This window comes from Salvia splendens, chromosome 21 (assembly GCF_004379255.2).
Source record: "Salvia splendens isolate huo1 chromosome 21, SspV2, whole genome shotgun sequence".
Lineage (NCBI taxonomy): Eukaryota > Viridiplantae > Streptophyta > Magnoliopsida > Lamiales > Lamiaceae > Salvia > Salvia splendens.
The window spans coordinates 13,842,345-13,862,469 of NC_056052.1; positions in this window are offsets into that span (position 1 = coordinate 13,842,345).

Sequence of the window (20,125 nt, forward strand, 5' to 3'; positions counted from 1 at the left end):
CACCTCCCTCATCGCCCTCGGTCATGACCATCGCCGCATGTTCGAGGTTCTCGAACTCCTCACCCACAAAATCATCATCAGCCATTAACGAGTAGTATTGGTTTGCGCTAAGAAGATCTCTCTCCTGGTGGGCATCCCGACCCCTCGGCACGGAATGTCGCGCCGAGCCTCGCATCCCCCCTCGTTTCGACGTGAAGTCACCCCTTCTCCAGGCAACTTTTCCCTTCGAGCATTCGAGGAAGCAATCGTCCCGTGAGGAGGGTCCAGAAAATGGCACCCTAGGATGGGAGAGGGTCGTGCTTCCCCTCCTATCGATGGGGTTGATGGCGCCCGAGCCACTTTCATGACCTCCTCGGAGATCACCCATAATATCCGGCCCTAGCCACTCGTGGTCATCGTCATTCTCTGCCATTGGGGTGGCCTTAATTAGGGTAAGCTCTCCACTGATTTCTTCTTGGCGATTCCCATTATTAGAGTTGCCATTTTGCCTCGCCTGTCCTTGCTTTCCTTTCGTGGGTTGCTGTCCGTTTTGCGGTTGTTTGGATGCCCCAACATTGTAGTTCTTTCTCGGTGGTCGCACCCCTTTCCCGGCAGCGTAGCATACTTCACTTCTATGGCCCACGTGTTTGCATTCATGGCAATAAGGAGGGATTTTATCCCACTTAACTTGCTGCACCAATTCTCGTCCGCAAATATCCAAAATTATTTCCTCGGGAGGTGGCTTGGTGATATCAATCTCGATACAAATACGGGCACAAAATAGACGGGCCTTGTTGGCCGTAGCACGGTCCAGTTGGATCGGATTACCGAGGAGCTTCCCGATGGCAAATAAGGCCGCTTGATCATAGAGATGTATCGGGAGGCCGATAAAGTTGCACCAAATGGCCGCAATGGGTGACTCACAATACGCATCGAAATCCGGAGACCATTTGAAGACCTTTGGGGCCGCTTAGGAGTCGAGCATAATCCGTAATATCCTCAAATTGAACAAGAATATGCTTGGCATTATTATATTTCCACGAGAAACCACGACAAAATTTTGAGGTAGATGCAAAGCCAATGTTCGGGATGTTCTCGGGGACGAAGACTTGTGGCCCATCAGTGTGTGGAGTTCCCCGGAGCAAATCCGCCATGGTTTTTGGAGTATGATTGTGTCCCGAGTTAGTCGCGCCATAGCCGGCCTGGTTCGGGTCATGCAAATTATTGTTCGATGCCCAACCTGATTTGGCCGAGGAGTCTCGGCTCGGTTGCCCAGGGCTGACTCATGGCGTCTCCAGCAACGGCCCCATCGTGTGAGGACCCGACGGCCCCGCGCAAGGAACATGAGAGGTGTCGGCCTAGCCCTCGTGCGTGCCTTTCGTCGCTGCTGAAATGCTCGGCATATTCGAGTCACCCGCGACACCCGACGAGCCCGCCAAGCTTGTAGCTACCGCGACGCCCGGCGCACACGGCATATCCGAGATGCCCGCGACACCCGACGCACCCGCCATACCCGATACGTCCGAGACGCCCGAGACGCCCATCATACCCGATACGTCCGAGACGCCCGCCATCCCCGATACGCCCGAGGCTTAGCCGGTCTTACCATTAGTCGGTCCCGTGTTCGCCAGTCTAGATCCCCTCTCGAAGTTCTCCCGGAGCTTTGATGTTCTACCCTTTTCCAACGGCGGGAAGACTTCCACGGGCGGGACATAACCTCTCGGGTGCTTTATCATTATCGGTTCGACCTCCATTGGCAACGCAATGCAAGGGGTCCCGTTAGGTGGCCCCACCTCCGGTTGGCCACCGGCGAGGAGCGGTTGGGCGGATAAGGTGTCAAGCATGTCGGCCGAGTTCAAAGCGGCCAGCTGGAATAACTCGTCTCTTTGCTGGTGCGTTGGGTAGTCAACGAACTCTACATCACGTGATGTACCAAGAGGGGAAGGTGCCAACCCACTTTCCAAAGGGAGATTTGTCTTCATTTCCATTTTCGGCGAGGAGACATTACCAATTTCCAAAAGTGAGTTTGTTCCTTTTTCCACTTCGGTTATGTTGACTAGCGCACCCTCCAAGGCGTCCTTTGCAGCACATGGGTCTTGTATACTCGGTTGGTAAGGGACAAAGAAGCTTTCCAAAGGTAGTTTTGTTCCTTTATCCATTTCTGGTAACTTAGCTCTCCCAACCCCCAATGGGCCTTGGGAGTCACGTGTGCCAACGGTAAGCAATTGGGGATCAAGCAAGGGCATGTCTCCACTCGAACCAACGGTCGACAAGACGCCACTGGAGCCTTGGCCAGAAAATGGGGCCTCGGCAGTTGCATCACTCGAACCATGAGCAAGAATGTGCGTTACCTCCCCCTCGTCGTGGCTGAAGAAAGAGCCACCAGTCTCAGGGAGAGCCAACTCCTTGTCGCGACGTGGGCTCAGAGGAAAGATGGCTGTCCTGCAACGTGGGGTCTCCGGACCGGGGCTATTTTCAACGCCGAAGGATAGTTTTTTCCGCAGCTGTTTATCTTCCAGGAGAGGGGATGGTACGAATCGTTTCCGGCCATTCCCTTTGGTAGGAGGGGCCGGCGTATGTTTCCTTAGCTTGCATCGGGACTTAGCTGCCTTAACTCTTAAGGCTTTAGTCGACTGGGTGAGAGGAGTGTCTTCGGAGTACCGGAACACCATTTGTTGGTCCGAGAGCTCTTTCGCATTCTCAGTCTCAAGGTCGGGATCCGGAGGGGGTCCGGCATGGCCGGAGGCTGGTAAGGGGTCGAGGCACGGAGGCGGTTCTGAAAGAGGGGCGCGAGCGTGAGACGGCAAAGGGCCGGGAACCAACGAAGGAGATGACCGGGAGGTGGTGGGAAACGGCTGCACACGGGGTGTATGGAACGATGGGGCAAAAGTGGGGTGGTTCGGTGGGTGGACGGACGTGAGACGGTTCGGTGGGTGGTGGTCGGCCGTGACATGGTTCGGTGGGTGGTGGTCGGACGTGAGATGTTTAGGGGAGGGTGAAATCTAGAGAGAAGGAGGAGCTTCTCTCTCTAAACTTAATTTTTAGGATTGAAATGCGCCGGGTACGAAACCTCACTGTTAATTATATCCATTAACTTCATGTTTTGGAACGTTAGGGGTATTGCGAATGCGCCAACCCAAAACGTTTTAAAAAGATTAATTGAGTCTCATAATGTTCATTTTATTGCAATAATGGAGCCACTCACAAGGCTAAACCCGGAGAGATTCTCTAGAGCACTGGGGCTGGTCTTCAAAGGCTCAAATACTAATGGAAAAATTTAGATTTTTGTCGAAGAGGGTGCAAACTTCATTGTAGAGGATGATTCAGACCAGGCGCTACACGGCCGCTTCTCATCCCCGCGCCTTGTAAGCCACATTTCCGTCTCGGCCATCTACGCCAAGTGTACAAGGACGGATAGACAACACCTTTGGGATAAGATGACGGAAATCTCGGTCCTCACCAATGGAACTCCTTGGATCGTCAGCGGGGACTTTAACACTATTCTGTCCCCACAAGAGAGAGTCGGTAGCGACACCAACCGACAAGTGGAGATGATTGACTTTAACACTATTCGATGGATCGGCCTACACATGAGAAAAGAATGGACTCTTGGAGAGGCTTGATAGAACCTTGGTGAGCGACGCATGGCCACAGATCTTTGAGGCGACAAGAGTCACTAACCTACCACGTGTCTCATCGGACCATGGCCCGATTTTGTCTAGATGCAGAGGTGCTAGCCGGCACACCGGAAGAAAGGCCTTCAGATTCCAAAACATGTGGATCCGCCATGAAAGTTTTTTGGATCTTGTACATGATGCCCAACCTACCGAGACCGAGGGCCAACTTAACCTCCAGATCAAGCTTGCGAGAACCAAGAAGATACTCAAGCAGTGGAATAGAGAAGTATTCGGGAACATACACGCCAATGTCAAGGAAATGGAGGACAATGTGGCCGCGGCCCAGTGTGAGTTCGAGACAAATCCTTCGGCCGAGAATAGATCCTTGGTGAACAAGCACATTGCTAACTACATCCTCCTCCTCAAAATGGAGGAAAACTACTGGCGCCAGAAAGCGGCTCTCCGGTGGCTCGCGGATGGAGACAAGAACACGAGATTCTACCAAAGTTGGGTTAAACAGAAGAGGATCCGGTTACTCATCCATAGGATCTCTGTGAATGGACTTGAAGTCACGGGTGAAGAAGAGATCAAGAGCTCGGTAGTAGACTTCTTTAAAAACCAACTTGCCCCCACATCCCCGATCCTTGCAGAACCGGATCTTAACTTGATCCATCAACTCCCACCCTCGGATCAACTAAGGGACCTCCCTAAGCCACCAGCTGAGGATGAAATTAAGCGAACTGTGTTTGATATATCCGGAAATAGAGCGCCAGGACCGGATGGCTTCCCGGCCACCTTCTATCAATCGTGTTGGGATATTGTTGGACAAGACGTGGTGAAGGTGGTGAGACAGTTTTTACTTGGGGCGTTCCTTCCCCGGAGCATCCCGACAACGAGCATTTTCCTCATCCCCAAGAAGCTCACGCCCGAAACGTGAGGGGGACTATCGCCCCATCAGCTTGTGCAATGTGATCAACAAAATCATCACAAAAATCATCACAAAAGGTTAACCCCATTCCCCCCCAAGTCATTGCCCCGAACTAAAGTGGGTTCGTGAAAGGACGGCTTCTAAAGGACAATGTGCTCCTCGCCCAAGAGATGTTCCACGAATTGCCAAGATTTGAGCCCGCCCCGAATGGTGCCCTCAAAATGACATGGCTAAGGCTTATGACCGCATCCAGTGGCCGTTCCTCATCAAGATCCTATGACAGATGGGATTCCCGGAGGCATGGATCTCCATAATTGAAAGATGTATTGGCACATACTGGTTCTCGGTGCTAATTAATGGTGCCCCCTCGGGTTTCTTCAAATCTACCTGAGGCCTTCGACAGGGCCACCCCATATCCGAGGCTTTGTTCGTGATTGCGGCGGAGTACCTATCAAGGGCGATTGATAAGCTGATATTGGGACACAAAGATATGGCATTTAAGGCGACTCGGTACTGCATGGAGATAAGTCACCTAGCCTATGCCGACGATATCATCATCTTCACACAAGCGGCTACGACTTCCCTTAGGCGTTTAAGGTCTTGCCTGGAAGACTATGCGGAGGTTTCAGGCCAAAAAATCAACCTCGCCAAGAGTAATTTCTATATCGCCAAGATACATGATGAGTGGGTAACCTCAATTCAGTTGGAAGGAGGATTCACACGAGGTACCTCTCCTTTCCTATACTTGGGCGTCCCCATTTATCGAGGTGTTAAGCGAACCGACATGTTCATGTTTCTTCGGGACAAAGTTGCATCAAGGATTTCCGGATGGGCCCATAGGCACCTCTCTTTCGGGGGATGGCTAACGCTCATTTAGAGTAATTTAGAAGCGGTGCCAATCCACATCTTTCAAGCCATCAAACCAACAGCCGGTGCTCTCAAACAGCTTGATCAACAACTGGCCAGGTTCTTTTGGGAATCCTCAAACGAAAAGAAAGGGACACATTGGATCGGGTGGGATCAAATCTTCCTTCCCACCGCCGAGGGAGGCCTTGGCATCCGCAAGTCCAAGGAGGTACTAAGATCCTTCAATATCATATTATGGTGGAGATTCCAGGAACAAAATTCACTCTGGGCGAAGTACATAATGGCCAAGTATTGTAGCACGGTTTCACCGCTTGCGGCTAGGCCTTCGGGATGGAATAGCTCAACATGGAAAAGGCTCATGAAACTTCGGGCCCAAGCACAGCCGCACATTCGGTGGGTGGTGGGGCACGACAAGATTTTTTTTTGGGACGATATTTGGCTCGATGAAAGAGGATGCTCGAAGGACCTGGTTGGAGACTTCATCCCAAACGGACAATGGTATGAACCCAATCTCCACTCCTTCATGCCCAAGCCGGACTCTCACAACGAGCTATCAAGCAAATCCTTGACACACAAATCGTATCCGGTGAACCGGACACCCCAAGATGGAGCCTCTCCCGGCTCGGGGACTTCTCTGTTGCCACGACATGGGAGACCATCCGAACTCAGAGGCCTATCATCCAGGACTTGGATGACATCTAGAAGGCTGGCCTTTTTTTTTAAAACACCTTATCGGTGGAGGGTTCGAGGGTCCCTCATCCTTATACATCCAACAATTTCAGTTACAGTTCTCGGTTACAAATGATCTTAATCGAAGCCAAAATACAAAACTATTACAACCAACTCAAGAACAAAAGCTATCAAATGCAACTCACAAACATCAAACTTGGCTCTAAGCACTTAAGAGTAGGTCGGGGTCGTGTCATGGCTGGCTCGACACCTGCATACTCTATGGTGATCAATTAAGTCTCTCCATCTTCACGAACGCGGATATTCGGGGGCCCCCTTCTGCTCCAATCGGACAATATCTGTAATGGCCTCCGGCACATCTTGTTCGGACCAGGTTTGGCTGCAGATCATGTCCGTACCCATCTTCGCGAGTAAGTCGGCCGCCTTGTTGCCTTCCCGATGGATGAAAGTTGTTCGGAGGGTGAGCCTGCGCTTTAGCAAGGCAATGTGCGCCATGGCGTGGCGAGTATGGGCAGGGCCCCATTGTGCCCCTTTGATAAGGTTAATGGCTTGCTCGGCATCCGACTCGAGCCAAATTGGTTTCGCAAGGGCCTCGGCCATCTTTAATCCATGCTGTATAGCAAGCAGCTCGGCCTCGAGGTGGTGATTGTGCTTCGAGGGGTAAGGCATAAGCCAGTATTTGTTTGGAGGCTGCTATCTAACTGAATCCCAGTCGATACAAAGCTTCAATAGAGGAAGATGGAGATGGCATCTAAATGCCAATGCTGCCCACACAGGCCAAGTATTAAGTCACCCCAACACCTTTTTATACAAGGTTCTGGGGCAACCAAAGTGTGGAGAGAATTTGACGCCTGGTTCGAAGGGTCCTCACCCGCAATCCGGATCAACGATACCATCCCAGAAAGACTTGTGGCCTGGTAGCGAAGAAGCCAGCAGCCAAGCAAAAAACATCTTAGCCATACCATGCCATACCTCATTATGTGGTTCTTGTGGGCAGAGCGAAACAGAAGCCGTCACCAAATGGTCCAATTCAAGCCGTACAACGTGGTCCGGCAGGTACAAACTTTTATCTGAAATTGCATGACTAATGGGAGCATAAAGCAGAAACAATTGAAAGGCGTGAAACTCCACATGAAAATACCAATCGAAGCCGATACAAGGGTCCCGAGGCCACTCGCCATGTCGATCAAAAGACAACCCCCGGACGGATCATAGATAAAAGTCAACACGGATGGTGCGTTTTTGCACACATTGGGCAAGGCCGGAGGGGGAGGAGTTGTCCGAGACTCCACGGGGAAGATGATATCCGCCTTCGCAATACCACTTGATGCACACTATGCCCTGGAGGCCGAGCTTAAGGTAATTCACCTTGGCTTGGTCTTGGAAAAGGAGTGTAATCGACCAATATGGCTCGAGGTGGATTCCGAGCAAGCGCTCAATCTCCTCAACGGTGCAATTTGGGGGCTGCCTCATGTTAGACACGAAGTGGCACGGATGGTTGTCTTCAAACGCCAAATTCACTTCCGTGCATCCTTTATCCATCGTGAAGGTAACAAGGTGGCTGACTTCCTTACAAAAATGGGTGCCGAGAAGAGTGAATACCACCACATGACCATCGATACAGCACCACAGCTACTGAAGGCCATGGTCCGCATGGAGGAATTGGGGATCCCTAATATCCGAGTCTGAGGGGACGACCCTACCTAGAATAGTTGTTCGTTTGTTTTGTATTTTGGATGGAGTAGGATGAGGTCCGAACCATGTTGGATCGGACCGCTTACTACTCTCGTAGCTTTTTGTCGAAACACCACTTTGGGTTGTGGCCATGATATATAATTCTCTTATTCTGAAATATAGGGATGAGGGACCCACGAACCCTCCACCGTGAAGGTGTTTGATTAAAAAAAAGAAGAAGAACGTTTGTGCTTGATTTTTGTGGATGTAAAATGGATGAATTATTTTGTGGTTATTTGCAATTCTGTGAAATTTTACATGTTTATATTATTGGTGTTTATTCTCAGCTTAAACGAAAGATGATTACTACTTGGGAGATTTATTATGCGATACTTAGTTCGAGGAAGCATGATTCTGAATTATATAAGGGATTGAAAAATAGACTTGATGTTGACCTCTTGGTCAATGACTTGAAGTTGGTTCTCAGTGAGGACCGTCCTCCTACATTCCATTTACAAGATGAGGACAAGGAATTGCACGCTCGGTGGCATACTGCGGATTGTCATCTCAAGGGGTTTCTGTTGTCCACTATTGGCAATGCCCTTGAGAGGTTTGACGAACCCAATAGGCCATTGATCAACAAGCCCAAGTGGTTTGAAGAAGTGTCCTCCAAGGCAAGAGCTGGACTTGCTGTGAAGCATTAAAGGAGTGAAGTATTGGAAGGGGCCCATGACATGGGCAAGTATGTCCTAGTCATGCATGGCTACTTCCATGAACTTCTGTTGTCGGGGGTGGGGGGGAGGGGGAATTGACCCAGAAACCCTGTAGCACCCCGAAAATTTGCGACTTATTTTTATTTTATTAATGAGGATGTTGATTGGGAAATTCAATTATGAAATTTAATTTCTATGTGATTGAGTTAATTATGCGAAAATAGTTGTTGTGAGTTATGTGAGATGATGTGATTTAATTTCCAATGTGTGAATTAAATTAAGTTGGATCATGCATAATCATTCTAGCCACTTTATTGGAATTTTCGGCCACTCCAAATTATTGGAAATGATATTATTTATCTTGGATTTAACTAATTTTTTGGGATATTTATCCAAATTAAATCCAAACCAAATTATCTCTATGTTATTCTACATGATTTTCCACCCATTGTGCACTCCTTGAGAATTTTCGAATTCTCCTATTAATTAGGAGAATGAATTATTTTATAGATTAAATTGGTATCTTGTTTATTCATTCCTTCAATTAAAATCCAATTAAATCTTACCATTTTTTTAATTAAAAGCACCACGAGGGTGGAGGGTTAAGGCGGACCCACACCTGTGCATTACTAAGGACATTTGCAACGAACAACCAAGAACACCGAGCCGCCCAAAAGTGACGACTCGCCAAAACTAGTTAGAGTACAACGAGGGCCTCCCTACCAACTAGAGTGGTCATCAATGTACTCTCCTTACAATTAACACGGTGCAACCTTCGCATCACAAAATCCAAGGGCTGTCACTTAATTGAGGCCCGCAATAGGGATACTCCCGCAATGAACGATCCCTCCCGGATCGAGTTCCTCGATGAAGCCTTCCTTCTCCCGGTTGGGGAGCCCACATGAGACATTCATTGAGCAAGTGCTCGGCTCGTTCGCACTAGAGTCATCTCGATCGAATGACACCGTGCTGACATTGTCTTTCTATCGCAAATTATCGATGTGTAGATCTTTGGAGTGCATGTCTCCCTTATGTGCCTTGCCTTTCCTCTTCCTCGACACCAATTGGAATCCATCCTCGTCCATGCTTGGTTGACTCCCAAGGAGCGCTCGAGGAGCCAACGGATCGACGTCCATTGTGTCCTCCTTGTTCTTCTCTTGGTTGCCACTATCTTTTTCCTTATTCGTGTGATCACTGTTTGGTGACGTGCCAACCCTAATCGCCACCTTCGGACGCCATTCTCGACAGATGCTCTTGTGGTCATGGCTAGGATAGAACGCCTTGGTTGGTGTTCGGTAATCCTTGCCTCCAACACGGCCCTTCCTTCCCAACGCATGACACTCATCAATGACATGCCCAACATGCTTACAATTCTCGCAAAACAATGGGATACCGTCCCATGCTACTTTGTGTCTTGATTGTTAGCCTAGGATGTTTAGCATGATCTCCTCCGTCGGGGGGTTGGAGACATCAATCTCTACACATATCCTAGCAAAAGAGAGCCGGGTTTGATTGATTGTGGCATGGTCAACTTGTAATGGCTTGCTAATAGCTTGCCGATCGCCATGAGGGCCGATTCCTCAAAAAGGTGAGCCGGTAGTCCCATGATATTGCACCACACGGCAACGATCGGTGACTCGAAGAACGTATCAAAGTCCGGTGCCCACTTGAACACCCTCATCGGGTGAATGTCAATAAACCACACCGGACTCCCATAAGGACCGCTTAGGACCTTAGCATAATCACCCATATCTTGGAATTGGAGTAAAAGTGCTTAGCATTTAAGTACTTCCAAGTGAATGAGCCCACTAGCCCCATACACCCTAAGCTTTTTTGAATTTGGAATGTAGATGGGAGTGAGTGGGAGAACTTTCCAATTATGGCTAGTCCTAGTTTCTCCGAGAGGAATTCCGTTTCTAAATCGGTAAAGGAGAGACATGGGGTACCTTCAACGTTTTCAGCCATCCCCAAAGGTGTGACCTTGCCGGCATCAAGTGTGATTGGCTCGGCCTTTTAGAAATTGTGCGGGTTTGGGACTCCCACCACGGGTCCCGTTCCTCCTTGTGAGAAGAGGTCTTTAGCCTCCTTCCAAGCGTTCGCCGGCGGAACCGGGTTTTCCGGCGAGCACTCCGGCGCTCCGGCGGCGGGGCCACGGTCCCTCTTGTCTCCATCCTTGCCGAGAGGGAGGTGGATAGCACATGGTGCTGATTTTAAATTCAAAATGACAACTTCCTCAAATGGACCATCATTTACTTGTCCATGTAAAGTTACCTTTGTCTTTTCCTCCTTATGTGAGTCACATGCATCCAATAACTCACATGCCACCCCATCATTCACGTGGTGTATGGTACTTGCCATGGGCAGCGGGTTGACCATCGCCCTCTCCATGCTTGAACCTCCAAGATTCAGGCCTGCCGGCGCCGGCGACATTCCGGCCATCCCCTCACCTTCGTGCCCTTCCATTTCGCTCGTTGGAACGCTCCCTTCTTTTGCCATTTGAGCAAGAGAGCTCAACATCTCCCTAATTGGGACTTGCTTATTTTCCGACAACTTCTTCATTTCACCATGGAGTTCGGCAACGAGTGTATCAGCCATTTCAAAAACCATCTTATTCTTAGCTCTACTAACCTCCGAACCAGATTCAAGACCGGCTCGTTTGAGGGCTTGTCGAGCTTTCTCTGGGTGAGGCGTGCCAACCTTTTTGTTTTAGACCATGCAATCAAATGAAACTTCCACTCCGACGAGGAGAGGGGCTGCGTCGTGTGTTTCATGGCCGGGGCATCCCCCTCCGGCAACCCTTTTCGGATGCAACAATCACATTTCACCTCCCTCAAAGGGGAAGGAGGGAGAGGGTGAATTCTAGAGAGAAGGGAGAGCTTCTCTCACTTGAAATGGTTTTTTTTTTACCATATCTTGCCAAATCTTTCCTTATTCTATTTTAATTAGGATTTAAATTATTTCCTTGTGGAAATAATCACCATTTTCGATCCACCCCTATTTTTTTAAGGGATTAATATTTTATTCCTATTTTGTGGGATTCTTTCTATCCAAGTAAATACCAAATCAATTCCTATGATAATTAAATAGCAAATATTTCGAACTCTCTCTCTCTCAATACACACCTATTTTGTTTTAATTGTGGAATTTATTCATTGACCTCTATATTTTTCTTCCATAAATTTTAATTGTTTTATTTAACTGTGGGAATAAATCCTTGAATACCCTAACCCTAATCTTCCCCACTATCACACGCCCTCCCTCCCCCCTCCTCACTCTCTCCCTCTCTCCCACACGCCATCTCTCTCCCTCTCTCTCAAGTGCTCCAAATTGATTCTTCACAAAATTCTTCATCTTTGCCTTGATTCGAGTTGGAAACTCAAGATCCGTTGAAGAATCAAACCACTTGTCGTTTCTACCAATTGTTCTCCAAGGGAAAGGTATACTTTGATCGATGTTTCTCATTCTTACTGTTTAATCTGTAATCTTGAACCCCCCATACATATAGTTGAGTGGGGCAGAATTGTAGATCTAAGAACTAAAATGGTTGGTAAGGAGTTTGCACAAGAATATGTGTGTGGGTAGGTGAGTGTAGTGTGTGGTGGCTCGTGGGATGTATAATCACAAGAATATGTGTGTGCGCGTGTATGTGTGCGTGTATGTGTGTGTGCGCGTGTGGATGTATCAATTGTGAATATTATGTGTGATGAGGAAGGCATGGTTGTGAATCTGTTTTTAAGCATGAATGTGTATGTGGAAGCATGAATATGTATGTGAGGAAGTATGATAGACAAACTAGGGTTTGTGGGTGTTGAGCATGAAAACTGTTGTGTACGGGCAGTAGGTTCCGACGACTGTTAGACCAATCAAACGATCTTATTTTGGCACAAAATTTGAACTGGATGAGGTTTTAGATGTCTTCTGTATTGTGTCCAAATTTCAGCTTCAATCGATGACGGATGATTTTTAACGAATTTTACAATTGAACTGCGCAGTCCTGCCAGAATCGTGTTTTGCCTTGTAACAGTTCAGTGAGTTTCGACTTTGATTTGACCGATCAAAAGATATGATTTTGGTGCGAAATTTTAACTGGATAAACCCTTATGTGTCTACTGTGTGGTGATCAAATTTTAGCTTCAAAGGATATCGGATAAAATTTTAATAATTTTTACAAAAGGACTGCACTGTTCTGCCAGATTCATGTTTTGCCGTAATAGTCCTTGTTGACAAGTTTTGAATGAAGTGCATGATACATGTATGAGTAAGGATCTGATCCTATGAAGTGGTTATGTGTTGCACGTTGATGCGTGCTAAAGTAATAGTTTTTTAATTGTTAACCATTATGATGGGCAATGTAAGAAAACGATGAAAGGAACGATAGGGCATGCATGATTAATGTGTTGGTGGAAAACTGATTGTGTTATGTGCTTATGGTGTTGACAAGGGTTATTGTGCGTACGTGAGTACGAAGAAGCAAGAGTCGTGATAAAGTTGTGAACTGTGAATTAAAAGCAAGAGAGGTGGGCTTTCTTTTACTGAACTCTTCTACGCTTTCAAAAGTATGATTATGGTGTAATAAGGGTGGTTTAAACTGTTATGTCATGCCATGTTTGTTTGATGATGAGATTGCTGTCTGATGCCTAGATTGTGAGTTCGCTCCATTAGGTTATAGGGCTATGTTAAACGAATTCGGGTCTGAGTAGGGCCGCAAACCACAGGTGGGATCGTGAGCCGTCCTTGCTAATCGGCCGGTCTCGTGGGCGAAGAGTGTGGACACACTTTCGTCGCACTATGGTAAGAGGTTGTGATTGATCGATTGTTGAGAAAATGAGAGATTGTTTTGACTGGACAGTCTATGATATTGTTTTGTGTGTTCTCGATTATTTTTCTCAAGTTAAAACTCGAGTTCACTGTGGTATGGATGACATAACTTTTATCAACTGTTTTCGGCATAAGTCCACTGAGTATATTAAGTACTCAGCCCTACATGTGTTTTCCCTATGTGCAGGTTGAGTGGTGATGTAGCGGCGGATGTTGAGTCGAGCCTTAATAATTTCTGGATGCGTCGTATTGTCATACATGGGCGTTATCCCATGACTCTCTAGATACCTTTATTCCACTGTCTTGTTTTGAATTGTTTTTCTATAAGTCTTCCGCTTTACCCTATACTGCTTCTATGACATTAACTACTTTGAGATATTAATTCCGTTGTTTGACTATTTAATAGTACGAAATATTCCTTTTGAAGTTTAGTTAAGTTTCGAGTTAAATGTTGTCTTTTATTGTTTTCCCCATTTCTTCCCCGCTTCTTAGTTCCTCCCCTAGTCACGATTTCCCCGTCTTTACTATCCTTAGTAAGGGCGGTCGTGGCAGAGTGGTATCAGAGCCTCGTTCTTTCGCTCTAGTCCGAGAGTCTTCTTTTAGATTTAAGTCTAGATTAGTACCCCTAGACTAAAAGTGTCACGAAGGCTCAACATCTGAAGCATCACGCTCAACCGAAAAATGAGGTATGTTTAAGTTGTTGAAAGGATATGAAATCGATGATGTGTTGGTATACTCGAAAAGTGAGGAGGAGCATGGATGACACCTGCGAACCGTGTTGGAAACATCGCGGGAGGAAAAGTTTTATGCCAAGTTTAGTAAGGGTGAGTTTTGGCTGAATAAAGTGAACTTTCTTGGTCATATAGTGACGGCTGATGGAATTCAAGTGGACCCAGCAAAGGTCAAGGCTGTGCAGAACTGGAAGTCGCCGAAAACGCCGAGTGAAATTCGCAGTTTCTTGGGATTGGCTGGATACTACCTACGCTTCATCGAGGGATTCTCTAAAATTGCGAGACCGATGCAACTGTTGAAGAAGGGAGTCAAAGTGGGTTGGACGTCTGAATGCGAGGCAAGTTTCCAACTTTTGAAAGAAAAATTGACTACAACACCTGTTCTAGCGGTGCCGGAACCTGACAAGGACTTCGCCGTCTATACTGACGCGTCGAAAGTAGGACTTGGATGCGTGTTGATGCATGATGGAAAGGTGATAGCATATGCTTCCCGATAATTGAGGCCCAATGAGCTGAACTTCCCGACTCATGACTTGGAGCTAGCAGCAGTGGTGCATGCACTAAAAATTTGGAGACATCATCTATATGAAGTGAGATGTGAAATTTATACGGATCACAAGAGTCTCAAGTACTTCTTCGAGCAGAAGGAGCTGAACATGCGACAACGACGTTGGCTGGAGATCATGAAGGATTATGACTGCGGTATTCACTATCACCCGGACAAGGTGAACGTGGTAGCTGATGCCTTGAGTAGGAAGAACCAACCTCAACTGGCTTCTTTTTTAACTCAAGAGGAAGCGTTGATCCGTGAGTTCGATAGGATGCAATTGGAAATAGTGGAAGCGCCCGAGATAGTAGGAGAAAGAATAGCGACACTAGTAATTGAGCCAGACTTAAGAACCAAGATCATAGAAGCTCAACGACGTGATGAGAAGTTAGAAGAGACACGTGCGAAGGTGAGGACCGAGAAATATGACCACTTTCGTGAAGAGACGGACAATGCTTTGACATGCGATGGACGATTGTGTGTGCCGATCGACGAGGCGCTGAAAGATGAGATTTTGAGTGAAGCACACGACATGCCTTACACTGCTCACCCTGGAAGCACGAAGATGTATCAAGACTTGAAGCAGCGTTTTTGGTGGAATGGAATGAAAGGGGACGTAGCATCGTTTGTGGAACGATGTATAGCGTGTCAAGGTTTGTGTAAGGATCAAGGAAGCTCAAGATAGGCAGAAGTCGTATGCTGACGTGCGCCAAACGGAGATCAAATTCAATGTTGGTGACAAAGTCTTCTTGAAAGTATCCCCATCGAGAGGAGTTGTGAGGTTTGGGGTGAAGGGCAAATTGAAACCACGTTTTGTAGGACCGTACGAGATAATTGATGAAGTAGGTCCTGTAGCGTATCGCCTGGCGTTACCACCTAGTTTTGGGAATGTGCACAACGTGTTCCATGTGTCGCAGCTGCGCAAGTACGTGTTTGATCCCAAGCATGTGATTCAGCAAGGAGAAGTTGCCCTGACCCCGACATGAGCTACGAGGAGAGACCCGAAGCAATCCTAGTTCGAAAGGTGCAAGAGTTACGAAACAAGTCAATAGCATCAGTGAAAGTGTTGTGGAAACACCATGGTCCCGAGGAAGCCACGTGGGAGTTAGAAGATAGGATGAAAGAAAAGTACCCTGAATTGTTTATGTGAGACGACCAAATTTCGGGACGAAATTTCTGTTAAGAGGGGAAGGATGTAGCACCCCGAAAATTTGCGACTTATTTTTATTTTATTAATGAGGATGTTGATTGGGAAATTCAATTATGAAATTTAATTTCTATGTGATTGAGTTAATTATGCGAAAATAATTGTTGTGAGTTATGTGAGATGGTGTGATTTAATTTCCAATGTGTGAATTAAATTAAGTGGGGTCATGCATAATCATTCTAGCCACTTTATTGGAATTTTAGGCCACTCCAAATTATTGGTAATGATATTATTTATCTTGGATTTAATCAATTGTTTTGGGATATTTATCCAAATTAAATCCAAACCAAATTATCCCTATGTTATTCTACAAGATTTTCGACCCCTTGTCCACTCCTTGAGAATTTTCGAATTCTCCTATTAATTAGGAGAAGGAATTATTTTGTAGATTTAATTGGTATCTTGTTTATTCATTCCTTGAATTAAAATCCAATTAATTCTTACCATATCTTGCCAAATCTTTCCTTATCCTATTTAAATTGGGATTTAAATTATTTCCTTGTGGAAATAATCACCATTTTCGATCCACCCCTATTTTTTTAAAGGGATTAATATTTTGTTCCTATTTTGTGGGATTCTTTCTATCCAAATAAATAGCAAATCAATTCCTATGCTAGTTAAATAGCATAATTTTTGAACTCTCTCTCTCTCTCAATACACGCCCATTTTGTTTTAGTTGTGGAATTTATTCATTGACCTCTATATTTTTCTTCCACAAATTTTAATTGTTTTATTTAACTGTGGGAATAAATCCTTGAATGTATAAATATAGAAAAACCCTAACCCTAATCTTCCCCACAACCAATCTTTTTTTTATAACACCTTATCGGTACCCAAAATACGCAATACACACTACACTACACACACACTACACAAGATACAAGCACACGCATTAAACACATAAATATAAAACAAACAATACACTGTACACAAAAAACTAAATACAAATATTATAAAACATACTATACATACTCTGCACATACTACGAATATTACACACACTATAAATAAAATACACAAAACACATGCACAACATAAATACATACACACATTGTGCACACACTACATATACTATTACAAAATAAACTATATATACACTCTGCAACAAATGCACAAATAAAATACACAACTAATACACACGTGGTACATACTACAAACATTAAAAGCGTTATAAATAAAATACGCAAACACAATATAAATAAAACAAACAATACACACAATATTATAAAACATACAATACATATGAGGCACATAATACAAATAGTAATACAAAATACACTACTTAACACTATACAACAAATGCACAATTAAAATATACAATTTCACACATGGTACACACTACAAACATTAAACACGATATAAATAAAATACACAAACACAATATAAATAAAACACACACACACTAAACTGACTGACACACTATAAAAAAATGAATAACACTACATACATACTATGTACTATACATCATAGCACACCCTCTGCACATCACACATATACGCACACTTTACACACATACATATTAAACAAAAATTACACATTGTACACGAAATACATATACAAAATACAAACATTAAAAAAACACAACACTCAGTACGCGGCACATACTAGAAACACTAAACATATTATAAATAAAATATACAAACATACACAAAACATATGTACAACAATAATACTTACATACATTGCAAACGCTACGCTACATATACTAAAACAAAATACTCTATTAACATACTATACAACAAATATATACATAAAATTCACAATATATACAGACATGACACCTACTACGCACACTCACTACTGACAATTTATACTACGCATAAAATTTACAATTTATACTACGCACTAAATGGACTGCACATACAACCCACAGTCACTACGTACACAAAATACACAATTTAAATATACTATACAACAAACGCACACATAAAATACACGATATATACATGACACATACTACAAATATTAAATACTTTATAAATAAAACACACAAACACAATATAAATAAAACACACTTCATACACATTGCGCACTATATACACACTATACATACCACAAATATTAAACACACTATAAATAAAATACACTACACATGTACTATAAACATACATGCCTACATTGCACACACTACGGGTAGAAGCACAAAATACACAATTTCTACACTATACAACAAATATACATATAAAATACACAATTTATACATACGTGGCACATATTACAAATATTAAACACAACATAAATAAAATACACAAACACAAAATAAATAAAATAAACAAACATTAAATGGACCTCACATACCACTCACATTATACAAAATACACACTAGTACACAATTTACAGAATTAACATACTAAACATCACTATACAAAAATAAAAACTTTACACTATAGACAATACACACACTACACTACACAAAATATGCAATACACACACTACACTACACAAAATACGCAATACACACACTACACTACACAAAATACGCAATACACACTACATAAATATAAAACAAACAATACACACTGTACATAAAAAACTAAATACAAATATTATAAAACATACTATACATACTCGGCACATACTACGAATATTACACACAGTATAAATAAAATACACAAAACACATGCACAATATAAATACATACACACATTGTGCACACACTACAGATACAATTACAAAATAAACTATTTATACACTCTGCAACAAATGCACAAATAAAATACACACCTAATACACACGTGGTACATACTACAAACACTAAAAAAGTTATGAATGAAATACACAAACACAATATAAATAAAACAAACAATACACACAATATTATAAAACATACAATACATATGAGGCACATACTACAAATAGTAATTCAAAATACACTACTTATACACTATACAACAAATGCACAATTAAAATATACAATTTCACACAAGGTACACACTACAAACATTAAACACGATATAAATAAAATACACAAATATAATATAAATAAAACACACACACACACACAACTCAACGACACACTATAAAAAAATGAATAACATTGCATACATACTATGTACTATACATCATAGCACATAATACACATTGCACATCGTCTGCACATCATTGTACACGAAATACATATACAAAATACTAACATTAAAAAAACACAACACTCAATACACGGCACATACTAGAAACATTGAACATATTATAAATAAAATATACAAACATACACAAAACATATGTACAACAATAATACTTGCATACATTCCAAACGCTACAATACATATACTAAAACAAAATACTCTATTAACATACTATACAACAAATATATCCATAAAATTCACAATATATATAGACATGACACCTACTACGCACACTCACTACAGACAATTTATACTACGCATAAAATTTACAATTTATACTACGCACTAAATGGACTGCACATACAACCCACAGTCACTACGCACACAAAATACACAATTTAAATATACTATACAACAAACGCACACATAAAATACACGATATATACATGACACATACTACAAATATTAAATACTTTGTAAATAAAACACACAAACATTAAATGGACCTCACATACCACTCACATTATACAAAATACATACTAGTACACAATTTACAAAATAAACATACTAAACATCACTATACAAAAATAAAAACTTTAAACTATAGACAATACACACACTACTCTACACAAAATACGCAATACACAGTACACTACACACACACTACACAAGATACATGCACACACATTAAACACATAAATATAAAACAAACAATACACACTGTACATAAAAAACTAAATACAAATATTATAAAACATACTATACATACTCGGCACATACTACGAATATTACACACATTATAAATAAAATACACAAAACATATGCACAATATAAATACATACACACATTGTGCACACGCTACAGATACTATTACAAAATAAACTATTTATACACTCTGCAACAAATGCACAAATAAAATACACACCTAATACACACGTGGTACATACTACAAACATTTTAAAAGTTATAAATAAAATACACAAACACAATATAAAACACACAATATTATAAAACATACAATACATATGAGGCACATACTACAAATAGTAATACAAAATACACTACTTATACACCATACAATAAATGCACAATTAAAATATACAATTTCACACATGGTACATACTACAAACATTAAACACGATATAAATAAAATACACAAACACAATATAAATAAAACACACATACACACACAACTCAACGACACACTATAAAAAAATGAATAACACTGCATACATACTATGTACTATACATCATAGTACACATTGCACACTGTTCAGAGGACGTAGAATT